We start from the raw sequence: 17,623 nt of genomic DNA, 5'->3' as shown, positions 1-17,623 counted from the left end.
ACGTGGTGTAATGTATACATATACTTTGATGTAAACTTATACTGCAAAAATCGTGAGGTTATGAAGGAGTAGATAAATAAACGACTGGGTTATATTGCCGCAGAAAGAGAAGTGTATGGAAGTGAGCAGATTGTGTCATATCTATCATTTCCCTCGTCCGTGAGGCAGGGCCACACCCGCTTACCCAGGAACAGACACGCTGCTTCCTTCTGCTAAATAGCCGTTCGCTGGCCAGCAGACACAGAAAAGCATTTTTCGTAGGTCCGTGTTATTTTTGGTCGGAAATATCTTTCTGTGCTGAATAGAAAACGCACCCGATTTATTTCTGACATGGGCGGATAATCCATGTATCCACAAAGCTGTGTGTTCCGCATTTCAGCTTTAGATATTCTCGTATCTGCTGCGCTAATTTGCCGTAAACGTTTCCCGGCGCATGCGGCCACACCTGTCCTGCCGCTTAGGCGCAGGGTGTGTGGACCGCGGTGATGTCATCTGTTTGGCATGGGGGAGGCAAGCACGGTGAAAGGCCCGCTTTACGGTTTAAATAAAGCTTGCCTCTCAAAATAAACTCTTTTTAGGGCGATGTACTACAGTACACACACAAAACAGTCTACTGGGCGCTTTTTTATCAGGTCGTTTTTTTTCTGGTCTGAAGGCAGCACGTTCTGTTGACCTCCGCCTCTCTACAACTTGCTGTTGCCTCTCACCATGGCTTTCTCCCCATAAGGACTCTCTACTCGCGTGTGTTTGCCCCGGCCCAGTAAAACGCTGGAGGGAGAGGAGCGAGTATGGTAGAACGGTCAGAGGTCATGAAAAGGCTGAAGTATAAAAATGAGGTGTTTTGCAGGTCTGCAGCTGGTACCAGAACCTACCCTGCCCTGTGTCGTAAAAGCCCACTAAGGATATTGCCCGGCACTAAGGAACGATTTAAGGCAGGGATTAGAGTTCTGGTCCTGGAGGGCCAATCGGCAACACGGTTTGAAAATTTTCCTGCTTAAACACACCCACTAAAGCTGGTAATTAGCTGATTAAGATGCAGTTGATCAGGGAAATCTGCAAACTGAATTGCAGACTGGCCCTCCAGAATTGGAATTGGGAAACCCTGATTTAAGGTGCGTTGGTGTTGAGTGGGACATGTGCTCCTTCATCTCCCATCTGGTCTCTTACCAAATCTCTCGGCATCTCTCTGCAGCAATAGAAACTCTCACAGAAGTTAGAAAGGGGCTTTAAAATCCCGAGTGATAGCCCGGGCACTCATAACAGCCTGTAGCACACCTTAGCATGTTAAGTCATTGCTGGGTATCGTGTTCATAGCCCGTAACACTCACCAAAATTCAGGACCCGTGTGGAACATCCATCCCCTAGTGAAAATCCCAAGTGTAAATGCTCCAGAAATGGTGGAACTCATTAGTAGGTGGACATCATAATAATAATAATAATAATAATTATCATTATTATTATTATGATGATGAAGTGCCGAATTCGGAGCAGTGCTGAGGTTATCTTCCTGTCCTGTGCTCTAACATTGTTTGGGGGTCATCTGGGTAACTTAGCAGGCAATCTTTTAATTTTGTTTCAGAGGCTCACTGGATCCCGGGTCACATTCGTAATGTATCAGTTTAGTAATAATTTCCAGCTAAATGTACAAATCAGATTCAGATAAAAAAAAAAAATCCATAGACCATCAGAAGTCATCAGTACATGAAAAGCAGAGTGACCTCTAGGCCCAGTTTGGTGCTCTAGCTGACCCTGACATTGACGGCATTATTTTAGAACCTGAGGTCAAACGTGCATGTTTTTAGTGTAGAACTTGTGCCTTTTTGTGTAATGTGGAGAAAAATCCAAATTGTATTAAACGTCATTATGGTTAGCACTGTAATTGTAGCAATGCTAACAGGACAATGTATGAAAGTGGTTTGTTTGCGTTCTCTCTTTTCCTAAAACATGCTTAATGAACCAAATCGATTTTGGATCTTTTAATTTTGCATGTGCTATAGAATTACCTGTATCGTCCATGGTGAACCGACACGTAGCCAGTTGTGCGCCATGCCCCCACAACACGACAGAATCGTGCTTTCCAACCTCAGACACGTAGGCTGAATTAATTCATCTATTTACATTAATCCGGCTGTTGACGCGGAAACGGCAGTTGACAAGTTTCGTTTACTAGTTGTGAGTTTTAACAAGTTTTACCTTGTCCCTTGTGATGAATTTAATTTATTACATTGCAGAAAACAACAGCTTATATTAATCACAATTCAGCTGATTATGTGCGTGTGGTATAAGTCTCACTGAGCATTTCTGTATATATAGCAAAAATGTAACATTTATTTTAATTAATAATTGCCAAAAACAATTCAGGTAATTGTTTGCCTAAGGTATTTCTGTAACCTTAACAATTGTTATGTAGAATCTGTTTGATCGCCGGTCAGAACATCACCTTTCCGGAGGTCAAAGCATCGGAGACTCGCCCCCCTCCCTCAACGTCGCCATCCCAACGTGACGAAAAATGACACGTTTGCCCCACTGCACAACCGGTGAGAGAGCAAAACATTGCGGCAGCTTTGGGCGCATGGGACCAGCGCCGCACAGTTATCATCCCATCGTGACACGGACACCTGCAGAACATTAATACACGTGATGGGTCCTGTCTGCTCCGCCACGCTCTACAATGCAGATAAGTCTCTGCGTCCGCGCAGATAGCGGCCGCCGCATTATCTCCTGCGCCCGCTCGACGGCGCCGTTTACCCCTTATTTATCGTTCGGGGGTGCCTCTGGCGGCCTGCTAACCCGCAGTGAAGCAATAGAACAAAAGCAGGAGGGTGCGCGGTCCATTTTGTTAAGGGGAAAGCCCAGATTAGGAGGAAAGGTTCCAGTCTGATTGTTCTAGCAAAAAGAGGACCTTCATGACAGGAGATTCTCAGACACACGAGCATGGGAACGCCTAAGCCTAGTACTGCACCGTTTACGATCCGCGTAGTTGGAGACTTCCCTCCGGAAGCAAAGTGCTGGGGGGCTGTCTCGACGTCTGGGAGAGATGTACCTAACCTCCTCTGAATCAGAGACAGGCGTAATATCAGGGGGGCTGGGGGGGTGGGAGTTCGTCCCGCTGTTTCTATCCTCTTTCCCTCTCACAGTGGTTGCATCATTCAGTCTCTCCCAGTCGCCCCAGGGATCGGTCGGAGCGTTAGTCGTTATAACGTGGCACGTTGCCCCCCCCCCCCCCCGCCCTTTGACTAGCTGGTCGGCTGTTTTGAGCGTGCTCCTGTCGTGTGCACGTCGGCCTGCCCAGCCACCAGCACGCGGTGTGTTACGGCACACCGCCTGTGGAGGGTGTTTTTCACGGGGTTAAGTGCTGTTGGGATGTGCAGCCGCTCCTATGTGTGTGTGTGTGTGTGTGTGTGTGTGTGTGTGTAAACAGCCTGCTCCCAGCTGTGGGTCTGATATTTCTTGCGGCCCCCCTTCCCGATAAAATAAGCTTCCCGATTGCGGTTGGAGGTTAATGGCCCCAGAGGATCCTGGGAACCTGGAATTGGAGGGGCTTGCCTGAGCACCCGAACTCGGCCCTATGCTTGCCAGAGACTCTAGCCTCGCCTTCGGTCCGCAGGGGCCGTCCTCAAGAGCCTTTCCCACTTACACATGCCAGGTCCGGGACGCTGCCACAGAACTGGGCTTTTGCAATCTGATCACTCCCCACCACACACACACACACATACACACACACACACACTGTTCTGATGTTACTGTAAATCACAGATGAAATAAATACGCCATTATTGTATTTTTTCTTTATAATTCTGAGTATCAAATCATAATATAAATGTACCAATGTACATCTGCATTTCGTCCACTTTTTTCTAAATCTTGATTAGCCAGTCAAATCCCACCACAGCCCACTCCCCTCCCCTCCTCCCCATGCATGATACAGAATAAGGGGAGTGAAGAGCTATCTACACCTTTTCCAGTGTGTGTGTGCCATCCGTCACCCTCCTGCTGTCCGTCATGCAGCATGACGCCCCCTCTAGTGTGTGGTGTTACACTGCAGCACATGCAACACAAGCTGGAGGAGATGCTTAGGTCATGAGCACATGGGGAAACAAGTTAATAACATGTAACAAGCGTACAAGCACAGGTCTGAGGAACGTTTGACCCGATTCGGGGGCCAAGCCGTGCGTTGCTACAGAAAAGGGATCTTAATTGTGGGGGGGGGTGGAGGGGTTTGGGGTCTGGGGCCACGCTCCTCGCTTGTGGACTGGCTGTACCACACTGTCACACAAGTCAGATTTCTACTCATCGGCTGAGTTAAGGTTGAGGTTTTTTAAACCAGGTGAGTTAAGGTTAAATAACTTTTGGAATTTACAGCCACAAGTAAAATTTATTTAGCAATATTACAAATTAAGGTAAGCTGCATTTGACAGGTTATTTATATGTTTAACTTATGATGGCTTGTGTAAATGAAAATGAACGATCTTTTCCTACCTTCAGAAATGTATCAGTGAACAGGAAGGGGCATCCTGAACAGCCCTGTGTATCATTTTAAATTAAATGCTTAATGCCACCTTACATTTATAATAATTATTGTCTTTGAAATGATGCAAGGTACATCTAGAATAACAGAGAGGGTCGAGAGCAATGGTCTCTATTAACACATTGAGATATTTAATGAGAACTGTGTAAAGGAGCGACCGATCCGGTAATGGAGTGAATGGAATTGTGGGAAAAGTGGCAGGAGACACAGAGACGCCGTAAAGAAGGGGGGTTAACTCACCCAGATGCCTCACCTGTAGGTGGCGGTAGCGAGTGCACTAGATCGTGGCGCGGTTGGTGGGCTTTCTGCTCTCTGTTTGTCCCTGCCCTCCTCTCCCGCCCCCCCCATCAATGCGAATGTGTTCCCTGTCATGTTGCAGTCATGATGTCGGCTCAATGGTGTCTTAATTACGTATCCTGTTTACATCCTTTTGTGCTCAGTTTCGGCACGTAGCCCCCATCCCTCCAACCGCTGTGCTGAAGTGAGAGGCGGGCACTGGGGAGCGTCAGTATTACGCGTTTTCACTGTTCCCCCGTCCCCCTCCCCGGGTGTCATGTGACCTGTTCCAGGGGGTGAGGAGGGGAGTCCATCCTGCTTTATTTTGATGTGGCTGCGAATGCAGCACAGGGTTGCCGGCAATGCCTTTCCTCAGGAGTGGGGAGTCGTTCTGCCAAGAGGATGCTGCCAGCTTAGGGTCAGGGGTTGGGGGGCCTTTAGAAAACAGAAAGGGGTGTGGTGGATGAGTGAGGATGGACATCGCGGGGAACGGCATGGGAGACGGCGTTTGTTTGCAGGCTGCTGGTCTCTCTGCTGTTTCTGCATATGCGCGTGTGTGTCGATGTGTTTACGTGTGTCATTGTGTGTGTGTGCGTGTGTGTTTGTGCTTGCGTGTCCATTACTGTGCCTGTCCATGCGTGTGTGTGTCCATGTGTGTGTTTTTCTGTGTGCGTGTGTCTGTGTGTTTCTCCTGTACGGAAAAACACATCACAACTCCCACCCCCAGGGGTCTGCAGGGACCCTTGTGCCCATCCCAAGGCTCTGCATCTCTCCTCCTCTAATTCCCTTTCTTTCTTTTTATTTTAGTTTTTTTTCTCTGTTTATTTAGTTTCCTCTCCTTTTAGTCTCTTACCTTTTTCTTATTTTTTCCTTCCCTTTCCTCTTCTCCCCTTCCTTCTCTTTTCCCTTCCTTTCCATTCCTCCCCTTATCCTTTAGGGCAGTACCAAGCAGGGCGGCAGTGGGGGCAGCCCACTGGCGAGCCTCCCTGATTGCACCATTACCCAGAAAGACCGCCACTCACGTGCCCATTAAAGTGCCACCGTGCTCTCACCAGATGCAGGCCTGTTATTCACCTCTTCATCTCCCTACCACCCCCCCCACACCTCCCACCACCCCATTCCTAATTCCCAGTGGGGGAGCGACCACGGGAGGTAAACAGTTACATGAGATAACCCGGCCCCTCCACGCCCGCCTTCAGCATTCTCCTCATCTTGGTGTTTTTATTGTCATTTTATTTCCTTTGAGGCGTTAAGTAAATGTGCGTCATAGACGCACTGCTGTGTGTTTCCTTCTTTGGTGTGTGTGTGTTCCCGTGTGTGTGAATGTTTGGTTGTGCATATGTGTGTCGAAGTGTGTGAGGATGTGTCTGTGTGTGTCTGTGTGTGTCTGTGTGCGTCTGTGTGTGTCTGTGCTCTACTGCTCGTATGTCCATGCGGAAACACAGTAGAGCCCTTTCACTCCATCAGGAGCAGCCGCTCTGGTATCAGGGTAATTCCACAGCGGAGACGCTTGACTGCGATATGAAATGCTAATTAAAAGGCTGTAAAAATCCTTTTCCCCCCTTTTTTTTCCTGGAGGGCAAAAGTGCGCGTCTGTGCTGCCGTGTCGGATGGCCGCTGATCGATGGGACGCGGATGTGCCGCCCCGCACGCCACCCCGCACCGGGAGCTGATTTGTGTGCCCATTTGGTAAATATTGTGCATCCTCCAGCAAGTGGACTTTTATGGAATTAGGGAAGAACATCTGTTAAATTCCGCGGATTGAAGCCTCATTAGCTCGGCATACATGTTGGCCCTGTAAACAGATTCATATTTCAGCGTGTCATCCCAGGAATGCGCTCGTGAGCGGGGGGACCGCGGCGTCTCTGCTTTCCATTAATACCGCGTGATTGAGCAGAACATTAACGGATAAAGTGCCCGCTAAGATCACACGTGTGCCACGCATGATGAAACTAAAGCATGATTTAATCGCCTGGAGGGTGGGGGCTCCCTGTCTGTAGCCACAGAATCCCAACTGCCGAAATGTGGGATTCAAACCATCACCTGAGTCATTTCCGTTCTGAACAGGAAACTGGTTAAGTGAATTCGGGGGGAGGGGGGGCTCTGCTCCTTTTGCTGTTCGACGGGTTCGATCTGTGGGCAGGAAATGACATCGTCAGCGTGGCCACATGAAAAAAACGGTGCTTGTCTCTTTAAAGGCTGCGTCCAGTTGGTTATTTTCAGTATGAGCTCAGCTCCCATCACTTTTTATTAGCTAAATAAATCACCTTTGTTGTCAATCAAGCCGCAGAGAATAATTGGATATGGTTGAAGCCTTGCGTGATGGATTATAAATCATTCAAGATTAAATTAAAAGATAATGCACAAACTTAATGGTTTGTGTTTTGCAGCCTAAATTGCCTTGCAGCACAGCTCCTTTGCTGCTTTATTGCCACCCGTTTTTCTTCCTACAAACCGTACTGATTTCAGACGTTTTATTACCGCCAAGCACAGGGGCGGCAGCCCCCCCGGCCTATTTCCCCATCGCCTGGCGTCCGACCTCCCCAGCCCAGCTCAGGTAGGCCTGAGGTTGGTGCTCCGGACCCGCAAAACCCAGAGTGGGACGCAGAGCCATGTTTACATTACCCGCTTGCTCTGGGAAAGCGAATAACTGACCCACGAAGATGACGATAAGAGTGGGGGGGGGGGGGCATCCTCCCCTTTTTGGCGAGAGACCTGGCAATTTGCTGGCCTGCCATTGACAAACCCTGCATTATCATAATTGTCTCCATCTACATGATAGGACAGTAAAATAATAATGTCAGTTTATTTGGAGCCCACCCCCCCCCCCCAGGTCAAGTGGCGTCTTTTCATCAGGCCTGTCTGGAAGGATCTGTGTGGGATGCTGGGTAATGGGCCCCCGACGACAGGGTGAATCTTGCACAGAGGACGAGACGCCCGGCGCTCACCCATTAGGGTGCCCCCCCTCCGCGCCACACGGCCTGACTGACGTGCCTGTCGCCGGCCTAAATCAGCTGAGCGCCCACGCTTAAGATTGCGTATTATGGCTGGAAGTGGCTATTATTCGGCCCGTAACGTTTGTGTTAGAGGGTGCGTGGGGGGGGGGGGTCCTGACGGCGGAGATGAGCTGGGGACCCCTGCTGAGCATGGTTTGCTCCATGCCCCCCCCTCTCACCAGGCTCATGCGGCAGGCCGGGCAGAGATCAGAGGAGACAGAGCCAGCCAGAGCAGCCCCCCCAGTTGTTTGATCTGAGGTGGAGAGGCTGGCTGTGAGCTAGGACCCGCCCCCTCCCCCCCCCCACACACACACGTGACCCTCAGGCTGCCCTCTGCGACGCAGGAATGCAGTTGATCTGATCCAATGCCGCATTGAGGTAACAAAGATGGTGGTTTCAGGGAACGCTGACTTCCCCCCACCCCCGTTCAGGGCCTGTGGAGCTCACCAGCGTTGGGGGTGTGCGAGGAGGCACATGCCGCCCCCACCCCATCTTCCCTATGCGGCACCAATGACCCGAACCTGAGGGCTCACACTTACATCTCTCTGCATCCAAAGCGGCTAATTTTGGGAATGACGATATTATACTGTTATATAAACACGCAGGTTTAGGGATGCAGACATAAGCAGAGTTGCAGTTTTATCCCGGTGATGGATGATGTAGGATTGTTTGGGGTGCAGAGTTCTGTGTGTGTGTGTGTGTCCAGGTATACCTTACCTTGTGGGGACCAAATGTCCCCACAACATGATCAAAACCAGTTTCCTGGTGGATAACCGAAGCTGCATAGCTCATTCATGGACCATGCAGCTAGCTAATCCCCGCCCCCCCACACCATGGAGGCCTCAAACACCTCCCCGTTTGGTGTCGGCCTCACAGCACGTCCCAACGGCCACGGCATGCCGCTCTCCTCCAGGCCGGTGGACTCTGTTGCCCGGTAACCAGGCTGGCCCCAAAAGGTCACTGGAGCAAAGACCTGCTCAGCATGATGCCACCAAAGCCCCACCTTGTAAACAGCTCGACCTTTGACCTCCAGGGGCGGGCGTGTGGACTGGAACTATCTGTTCATAAAAAGGACAGGTGGCTTTGCACTCTGTGGCATGTTTAGGCAACGAGGTCAGAGAAATGGGTCAAAAGTGGAGTTACTACGTGTATGTGTGTGTTTGGGTTTCTACTCCAGTCTTTCACTTGGAGATGGGGAACTGTGGTACGGGCTTTGATGAGGGGGCAGCCTGTAAGTGTAGGTGCCCCCCCCCACCTTGGCACAGATGACATCGGCTGTCTTTGCGATTTCTGCGGGGTTCCTGGCTCAGTTACTGTGCTTCCGCTGGGAGTGCAGATCTCTGCCGGGTGTCGACAGTGGACGTGCATGTGCGTGTGAGTGTATTTGTGGGGGTGTTCATTAAAACTGTCCTGTTGAGCAAGCCCAGGAAATATGGAAGGAAGGAGGAGAGAGAAGGAGCGAGGGAGAGGCTGCTGGGGTCTGGCTTTGGCCTCTGATCAGTAACGCCGCCCCCCCTGGATGTATGGTCTGGGGACAATCTCTTCCCTCCATTCATAAAAAGCAGCCATGCTTCCCTATAGTGTTAAACGTGTGTCCAAATGAGCATTTTATCCTTCAGTGTCTCCTGTTTAGTCAGGTGTAATATCCTGTTAGAGAGAAAGACATGAGACTGTTTTTGTTTTATTTAACGCCGTGAAAATGCTCTCCATAATGATATATAATGTCAGTGTTCATCACTGACAGTGATCAGTGTATCAGTATGGATAAAGTCAGAGGCGTCAGTCGATATTATAAGGTCTGCTTTATATTCCTGAGCTTGTCTGCACGCTCGCGATGATTTTCCAGTGAATAGCATGGATAGATGGTGGTGAAAACACGGTAATGATGCGAGCTCAGTGATTCGTCGGGGCCAAACGGCACAGGAATGGCATGCGTGTGCTCTCTCTGTGTGGGAGACACTGCCTTCGAGAGCATTCATATTGACGCGATTGAGGCTGACGTTGACGGATGCTCCCCTGGAATTCTCTGTCGCCTTTTTGTTAGAGGTTACCAGGCTTTTATCATACCCAACTTCATCTCTGATCCCAACCACGGACACATCTCCATGACCTCGGACACATCTCGGCGACAAAAAAATCTGCAAAAGTGTGATTGGACTGTTTCGCAGATTTGTTATAACGTCGGATTTAGGGGTGTTATCTTAAAGCTCTGCAGTGAGGTGTGCCTGTCTCATTATGCTTTAGCCGATCGGTGAAGCTCTGCCCGACACCTTTTCACACTGACGCACAAATGTCATTCAGTCACCAGAAAAGTTATAAATTAAATATAAATAAAACAAAGGAAATCAATCACTGTTTAATTATGTAAATTCTGTCAATTGAAATTAAAATTGGTTCATCTGTCACGTTAAATGCTAAATGCTTCACACGAAGTCTGTCGTCACTCCACGATTGATCGTTTCAAAGTCGTCCCGTAGATACTGGAATCCTCGTAGCCTCGAAACCTCCTCCCACTCTTGCGTTGCAGGTCACGCTCCCAGAAGACAAGCCAATATTGTCGGGGAAATTAATCTTGTATTAATTTGGCTTTTGCAGCTTTTAATTCGTGAATAATCAGGAGTATTGTTCATGTGAGCGAACAACAATTTGTGTCAGGCGTGGGGGGGGATTGGGAGTCAAACTGAGCGCCCCATGTCAGAGCATTTATTGGGCCTTTTAGTCGTCCTCCTGCCTTGTCCATTTCTGATTTCTGATGGCCGGGTGGCTGGGAGGGGGCGCCTAACCCACGGGCTCCTGGACCACGCCACATCATCTCTATGTGTGAACCTCATGTAGAACAGCCCAGTTCATGATTTGAAGATCTCTAGGTTTCCTGGTTTAGTTGCCGCTAGTTGAGTATGTTGAGGTACATTAACGTTGCACTTTCTGCTGATTGAATGGAAATCGTATTTGGTTCTTGTTAATTGTATCATTAGGTTCTTGCATTGTCTAGTAGATGTCGAGTAGCTCCAGTATTGCTCACATTGTACCTGAACGTTCATCGAAAGCCCAGCCTAGCTGCACTTAATGCAGAGTCAAATGTTTGTAATGTGCTATTTGTCTCCCATGTACCTCGCTTTGGACAAAAGTGTCTGCTAAATAAAATAAATGTAAATGATATTATCGACGGGGAACAGCCAGCGGATGCCTGGCGCATTTACAGGAGGAAATTAGGCAGGAGTAGCAGCACTGCGTACACACCACAATGTGGAGGATACGTGGCTGTTTACATTGCCTTCCTCCTTGCCCTGTGCTCACCGGCCTGCTCCTGTCCCGTGCTCTGGGAGAGCAGGGTTATTGTAAGGGCAAAGGTCATGTCATGCAGTCGAGTGGCTGCCCTGGATGTTATTTTGAGCTGAGGGTTGCCCAAAGGGTTATTGGGAGGTCAGCGAGGAGGGCGAGGGGAGGCAGAAGGGTTGAGTAGATGTTATTTTAGAGGTAATGCATACCCTAGATGTTGATCCGAGGGGGGTGATTGATTCACAGTAGGGCTGTTGGGTGCAGAAGCTAATGACAGGCTGACATGAGGAGGCGGCCATCTCACTGCCAGCATTTTTGGGCTATTCTGTACCCTGTATCCAGGCTTCAGGCCTTTCTTCCCCGTATTCTTCCCCATTAACGCACATCAACGGTGGGCGTTGCTGCTGACTCCCGTCCTCCTCCTGCTGTTGGCCACTCTACCGCGGACGGCCATTTTTTCATATGCCGCGTGCATCTCTGTGGCCCCTGGCTGGCAGGCGTGGCCCCCAATGCTATTGTGGGGGGGTTAGAGTACTCTGCTGGAACGTATGCTTGTAGGCTGGGAAAGTGGGGCCCATTCATCAGGCCCCCGGGTCGATGCCATCACGCTGGGATCGATGGAGCGCCAGGAAGATCGCCGTGCCCCCCCCCCAGCCCCTGCACACCCCCCCGACCCCACGGGACCCCCCACCCCTCACATACGCACGTCCTCAGACCAGACCAGTTTGTCTCTGCGTGTCAAATTGCAATAATTAAGCATTATTGATCCCAAATTCAATTAACTTCATTAACACGGGTCACGGTAACGACAAGTTAAAAGGAGGGAGTGATTGCGATTTGAGGGGAGGGGGGATGGGAAATCACCCCCCTCTCCCCATCTTCACGGAACTTTTGAGGTGGCCCTATGCCTACTCGCGGCCACAGACCCACCCGAAACGCCACACTGCAGCGGATGCGGCCTTCGCGGAGGTACCGCTGACTAATGCAAGTTTCATCGCTATATATAGCCCGTTAATTACCCTCCGTGCCGTTCCGTGCGCAGACATCCCGAAGTCACCGGTGAAAGTACAGAATGGCGGCTGACTTTCCAAACCCTTCTACAGAGATTTCAGGTATAGACGAGAGGTCAAGATGGACGCCAAGCTAAAATCAGCGAATGGCGCGTCACTCACGGCACTGGTGCATGCTGGGATGTGCGTTTGATAATGAGCACTGGGCCAGGATCTCTCTACAGTGCTTCCAGCGAACTCTTGGCGCACACTGAGGCTGGCCTCTCCTCACGTGTCGGATGGATGGCTGGATCGCTTCCTTGCAGATCACGTGTTGGGGCAGGGGGCCGACAGGGCGGGCGGGAGTGTGCGTCACTGGGCCGCCAGCCGGTAAAATCCCCCACTCCCCTGTCAGGACTTTGTTTATAGGAACGTTCTTGAGGAGGCATACGGCACTATAAATACCAGTCAACCACCCCCCCCCCCCCCCCAAACATACCGTAGCAGCTCCGCTGGGAGAGACGGCCTTGGTGAGACCCAAACCTCAGTCTCCCACACCGAAGGCAGTGGCCCTAACCACTCTGGAGATGGGCCGAGGCTTCTAGTGCCGCCATTACCCCCTCCCCATGCCGAGACACCACCACCCATCTCAGCTGAGAGATCTAACAACTGCAGTAATGAAGTGTGCACACACACGCGCATGCACACACACACACACGCATGCACACACACAGAGCCTCACGCAAAAGCAGCTCCTGACTGCCGTACCTGAGGCCGAGGTCTGTGCTCACGTCGACGACAGCTGCCTGATGCCCCCCCCCCCCCCCAGGGAGGCTTCTGGGATTGTTACAGACTGGGCGTCTGCTTGTGTAACACATAGAGATGCTAAGCTGCTACGGCCTCCTCGTCTTATTTAAGGAGCTAAATATTTCGAACAACACCAAAAGGGCGTTAAGGATAGAAAAACATTATTTATATAAATGTTTAGTCGGCGCTTTAACTTCGTTTGCACACTTTATTCATTTACTTAATCTAATAAAATAATAACCGGCGGGCGCTTATATTTTAACTTGACAGCTTTAATAGAGTGAAATGTTTGCAGGTACGCTGACTAGGATCCAGTTGGGACTCCAGAATGAACAATTTACATTTCGTTTTGCTGTATGGGGTTCGGTGAGACGTTTGCTTGTTAAACGGCATTAGCGCGCGTGTGGAGGAGGTTCATTCGAGAGATGACAGTGTGCTCTGTGTTATAAACAGCTACGTGTGGCGTGCTAGGCCTGCTCCTGTTATGCAGAGCGGTAATTTCCTGGGCGATTTCCTCAGTGCCGCGCTCACTAAACATCTGGTGTCTAGGAAATGCCGCGTGTGTGTGTGTGTGTGTGGGTGTGTGTGCATGCTCACGCGTATGTGTGTGTGTGCATGCTCACGCGTATGTGTGTGTGTGCGTGCTACACCATTCTGCTCCTAGCCTGAGCTTAAGAACCCTGATTCATTTGCTCGGTAACTAAGAAATTAAATGGGTCATTCTTATAGCTCACATTTTGACACAGACTGACTTTTGGTAATTCTGAAATAAGAAAAAATGTCAAATAAGAAAAAATTGTGCGTATAAAAGTTTTTTTTGTGTGTGTGTGTGTATATATATAGGATGTGTGTGTGTGTGTGTGTGTGTGTGTTTGTGTTCGTTTGTGTGTGGAATAGGACCAAGTGTTCCCACAATAGAATAAAATCCTGTTTTTTTTGACGTTGTAGGGACCATTTTTCAGGTCTGTGAATGCAATCAAAAAAGTAAAAATGCCAAAAGTCTCATGTTTAGTTTGGTTACTTATGGTTAAGGTTAGGGCTGGGTAGGGGTTAAGGGTGTCATGTTGGGATTAGGGTTTTCCCAAAGAAATGAATGGAGAGTCCCCACAAATATTTAATTTCAAACCTGTGTGTGTGTGTGTGTGTGTGTGTGTGAGAGAGAGAGAGAGAGAATTGGGTTTGGCTACATATGCTGTGTGTATTGTGTTACAGTAACATCCCCTGAAAAAATACACTCCATAAAATCATAAAATGTTGGCAGTTTCCCAGATTTCCGAGGCCGTGTCTCAAACATCCTCCCTGCACCCAGCTTCACCCAGGACCGAGCACCAGGTTGTCTTCAGTGCGTCCTGCTTACTCCCTGGCTGCTTTCAGAAACGCTGGTGCGGCCCACACAAGCACACGCGTGTCCGTCGCATGATTTAAAGGCACGCATTTTTATGGCGGAGCGTTGGCATGCCATTGACTTTTTAATGGTTAATGTTCTGTTTTAGGGGCCATGCTTGTGCGCCGCGCGCGAGCCTGTTTACTGTCGCCGTGTCCTCGCCTCCTTCCGCTCACTAACGTGCGACAGCTGCTCTGATTAGCGTAAATTAGCCTTGGCGTAAATTAGACTGCATGTAATGCCAGTTAAAAATGTAGATTTTAATCTTATAAATGGGCAAAAACCTTTGGGAAAAATCACTTCATTATATATTACATATAACTTTTTAAAATAATATAAATTAGTTTAAGGTCTTTGAAATTGTCAAAAAGGAACATTTATATTGAATTATCTAAAATTAAACAATTTCATCTATTTATTATTTTAAAAATAAATATATATTATTATTATTATTATTATTATTATTATTATTAATAATAATAACAACAAACCTGAAGAGATACACTCAAGTGATTAACCAAAGAACACGGTCACAGATTTTGGTCTGATTAGGTCTAGCTACCTAGAATCGCATTTTTACATCCTAATGGTATAATTAGCCTGATAATCTCTGAAACATTGCAGTTTAACAACAAGGCCTTTATGGAGCGTGGCGTTATAACGGCATTTAGTAAGAACTGCGTTTTGTGTAATAGTCGCCTCGTTGCACGCCAGGGTGTTTAGCTGTACAACAACGGGGACATTAAGGTAGGAAGCCAAACAGCTGAGTCGTACAAAATCAAGGTAAGATGGAGGTAGAGGTAATAAACAATAATGCTGGAAAACAATTTAAGAGATAAACAGAAAACAGACTGGAAAATAATGATCATTGCGCCGAAATGGAATAATCACATGTAATTGGATTTTTACAGCCTGATAATGCAGTGAGGCTTTTCGTCGGCAACTTAGCCTTTAAGTCCATATTTAAAGTGTTGCTTTTTTCTGCTCACGTATGACCAATAATGCACATCATGATTTACCCAGCAACAGCAAATGTGACAGAGGAGTCAGTTTCACGGATAAAATCTTGTGATCAGATTGAATGGATTTTTCACTTTTCTACCCAAGTATTAAATTAATCGGCAAAAGATACGCTGGCGATATCTCCCCAAAAATCGCGCTGAGGTCAGATCCCGTGTGCCCCAGGTGTCGGTGAATCGGGGAGCTGCTTGTTTATTTATTTATTTGAGCAGTTATTTCCTCTGCACTGCGTCCCCCTCCCCGTTTCTAATTAACACTGCACCTGCACAGCGCGATCAGCCCTGCTTGCAGTTCACTCCTGTGAGAACCGGTATGAAAAAAAGACAATATTGTTCTCAGCGAGAAGACAGTGACTCCGGTCCCATTCAGGCAGGGCGGTCTGGCACCCGGCCAGAATCTTCATCGAAACATCCCCCGACGTGACCGCAGATCTGGGGCCCACCCCCCGCCCCCCCATCACAGTCTTTTTCCCACCGCCTGAGTGTATTTGCGGGCCCCCGCTACCCAGCCGTCATCGGTGGGCCGCGGCCCAGATAGCAGCAGGGATTGCTCCCGGTCTGTCGTTTTGCCCAGAACTGACTCCTGACAAACACACACGCGTGAGGCATCCCCCAGCGTGTCCCTTCAAGTTCAGGGCAAGGTCAGTCCCCGGGAGTTTGGCTTTTTTTCTCCTGACCCTCCCCCAGACCCCTCTCTCTCTTCTTCTCGTTAGTTGAGAGAGCAGGCAGAAGCGACACAGGCAGGATAAACGACACCTCCGTTCTTACCGCGTTGAAAACCGTGTTTTAGTCGCATGCCGGCCTTTGTCAGGCCTGTAATGCCGAGGGCGTTTCTTTACGTCCGTCTGTATTTCACTTCTCATTACTGTTCCTTTCCCGGTGCCTGTTACTGTGCCGTGCTGAAGACACACGCACACGCGTGAGAGCCGGCTTTGTGCCCCTCATCTTTTGGGGGATGTCTGGGCCCGGCGAGTCCAACGTCCTTGAATCAGACTTTGTTCCCTTGAACAGCTGCCGTCCTGCCTGATTCCGAGCAGATGGCAGTCCCCGTGCGCGCGTGCGGACATGTGTGCGGTCCTTGTGATCCGCGTGGGCCGTGGTGACACGTGCACTATCAGGCTTCCTGATCTGATGCCGGGATTCTCTCCCCTGAATCTGGAGAGAAGGCCACAGCACAGACAAGAGGGTTTCCTCCGCCAAGCTTTCGGCTTTGTTCTCCCCCTGTGCTGGTTCCCCCATCATGATCTTGTCCCTCACGTGGCGTTTTATCTGTCGTTCGTATCGGTCGTCTTTTCCTGCTGCCCATGGTGCCATTAGCCGCGAGTGCCTGCTATTGTCACAGCACAGGAATTACCCAGCTAACGGACACTTCTGTGGGAAACAAAAAGAGGAGGAATCAAGAAATTAGCTGCTGTCTTCAGTGGAGGGTGGTGGGACTAAAATAAACGGAGACGATGAAGTGTGCAGAGAGAGCACTGCTCCCGTGAAGCATGCCTGGCGATTTGCGCTTGGCCGCCATCAGATTTCCAGAGATTTCTTCCTCCTGCACCTCATAACGACAGGGTGTGGGCGCAATTAAATTATGAACAAGCTTCGTGGCCTTGGGTTTTCATTACTCCTCATTATTTCCGTTATTGCTTACCTTATGCAAAGTAAAAATTTTAGCTTAAAGTGGACAAAGGAACCACAGAGGGAATCTATATGGTTGTCAGACTGGCCTGGTACCCTCGGTACGTACACTCACCCCTGCCGGATCTGGCTTTCCTGTCGGTGGGGGGAGCGCTCTCCTCGGGGGTACGCAGGAGCTGCAAGGTACTGGGTGACGTTATATGACGCCGGTGCGCTATGCTTTCGAAAAATTTGTAACCTTTTGTAAAAGAAGCGCAAACTGCTGAGTAAATATCAATGTCTTTAAGTGGTTAGAATGCAGCGATTCCCATATAAACAGCAGCTTGACTATAATTAATAAGAACGCCATTTCCTCCATGCTGAGACTTTTTCCCCTGTAAACACACATGTGTGAAAACACACCCGGATCCGTTTGATCATCAGATTAATCGACAGAGACGACCTGCAGAGGAAAGTGTGCTGCAGCCCCTAAGAGCAGGCGTGGAGTTGCGGGAACAGGATGCAGCATGTGTTTGCATGTAAGCGTGTTTGCAGGTGGTGCATGTGTGTGCTCACCTTTTTGTAATTGCTACATTGTGGGGTCCAGATTTACCCACAATGTGTTAAAAACCGATAACTATTTACCTTGTCAGGACATTTTTTTGGTCCCCACAAGGATAACCTCAGTTTCATAAAAATCTGACTGCAGTCAAAGAACTAAAAACATCAAAATCTTG

The 17,623-nt window shown here is 49.1% G+C and overlaps 1 protein-coding gene across 2 annotated transcripts in view; it reads left to right on the top strand.

Annotated features, from left to right (window-relative positions):
- LOC125751460 (teashirt homolog 3-like) overlaps positions 1–17,623 on the top strand; it is a 37,073-nt gene that overhangs the window by 12,605 nt on the left and 6,845 nt on the right. Inside the window, exon 2 of one of the 2 annotated variants that reach the window (XM_049030286.1) lies at positions 6,383–6,493. The exons of the other annotated variant lie outside the window; for it this stretch is intronic. The gene's annotated coding sequence lies outside the window, so the exon portion shown is untranslated. The remainder of the gene's footprint in view (positions 1–6,382; positions 6,494–17,623) is intronic. 2 annotated transcript variants of the gene reach the window in all.

This window comes from Brienomyrus brachyistius, chromosome 11 (genome assembly GCF_023856365.1).
Source record: "Brienomyrus brachyistius isolate T26 chromosome 11, BBRACH_0.4, whole genome shotgun sequence".
Lineage (NCBI taxonomy): Eukaryota > Metazoa > Chordata > Actinopteri > Osteoglossiformes > Mormyridae > Brienomyrus > Brienomyrus brachyistius.
The sequence above is the reverse complement of the archived record's forward strand: the minus strand, read 5'-3'. Positions and strand labels throughout refer to the sequence as shown.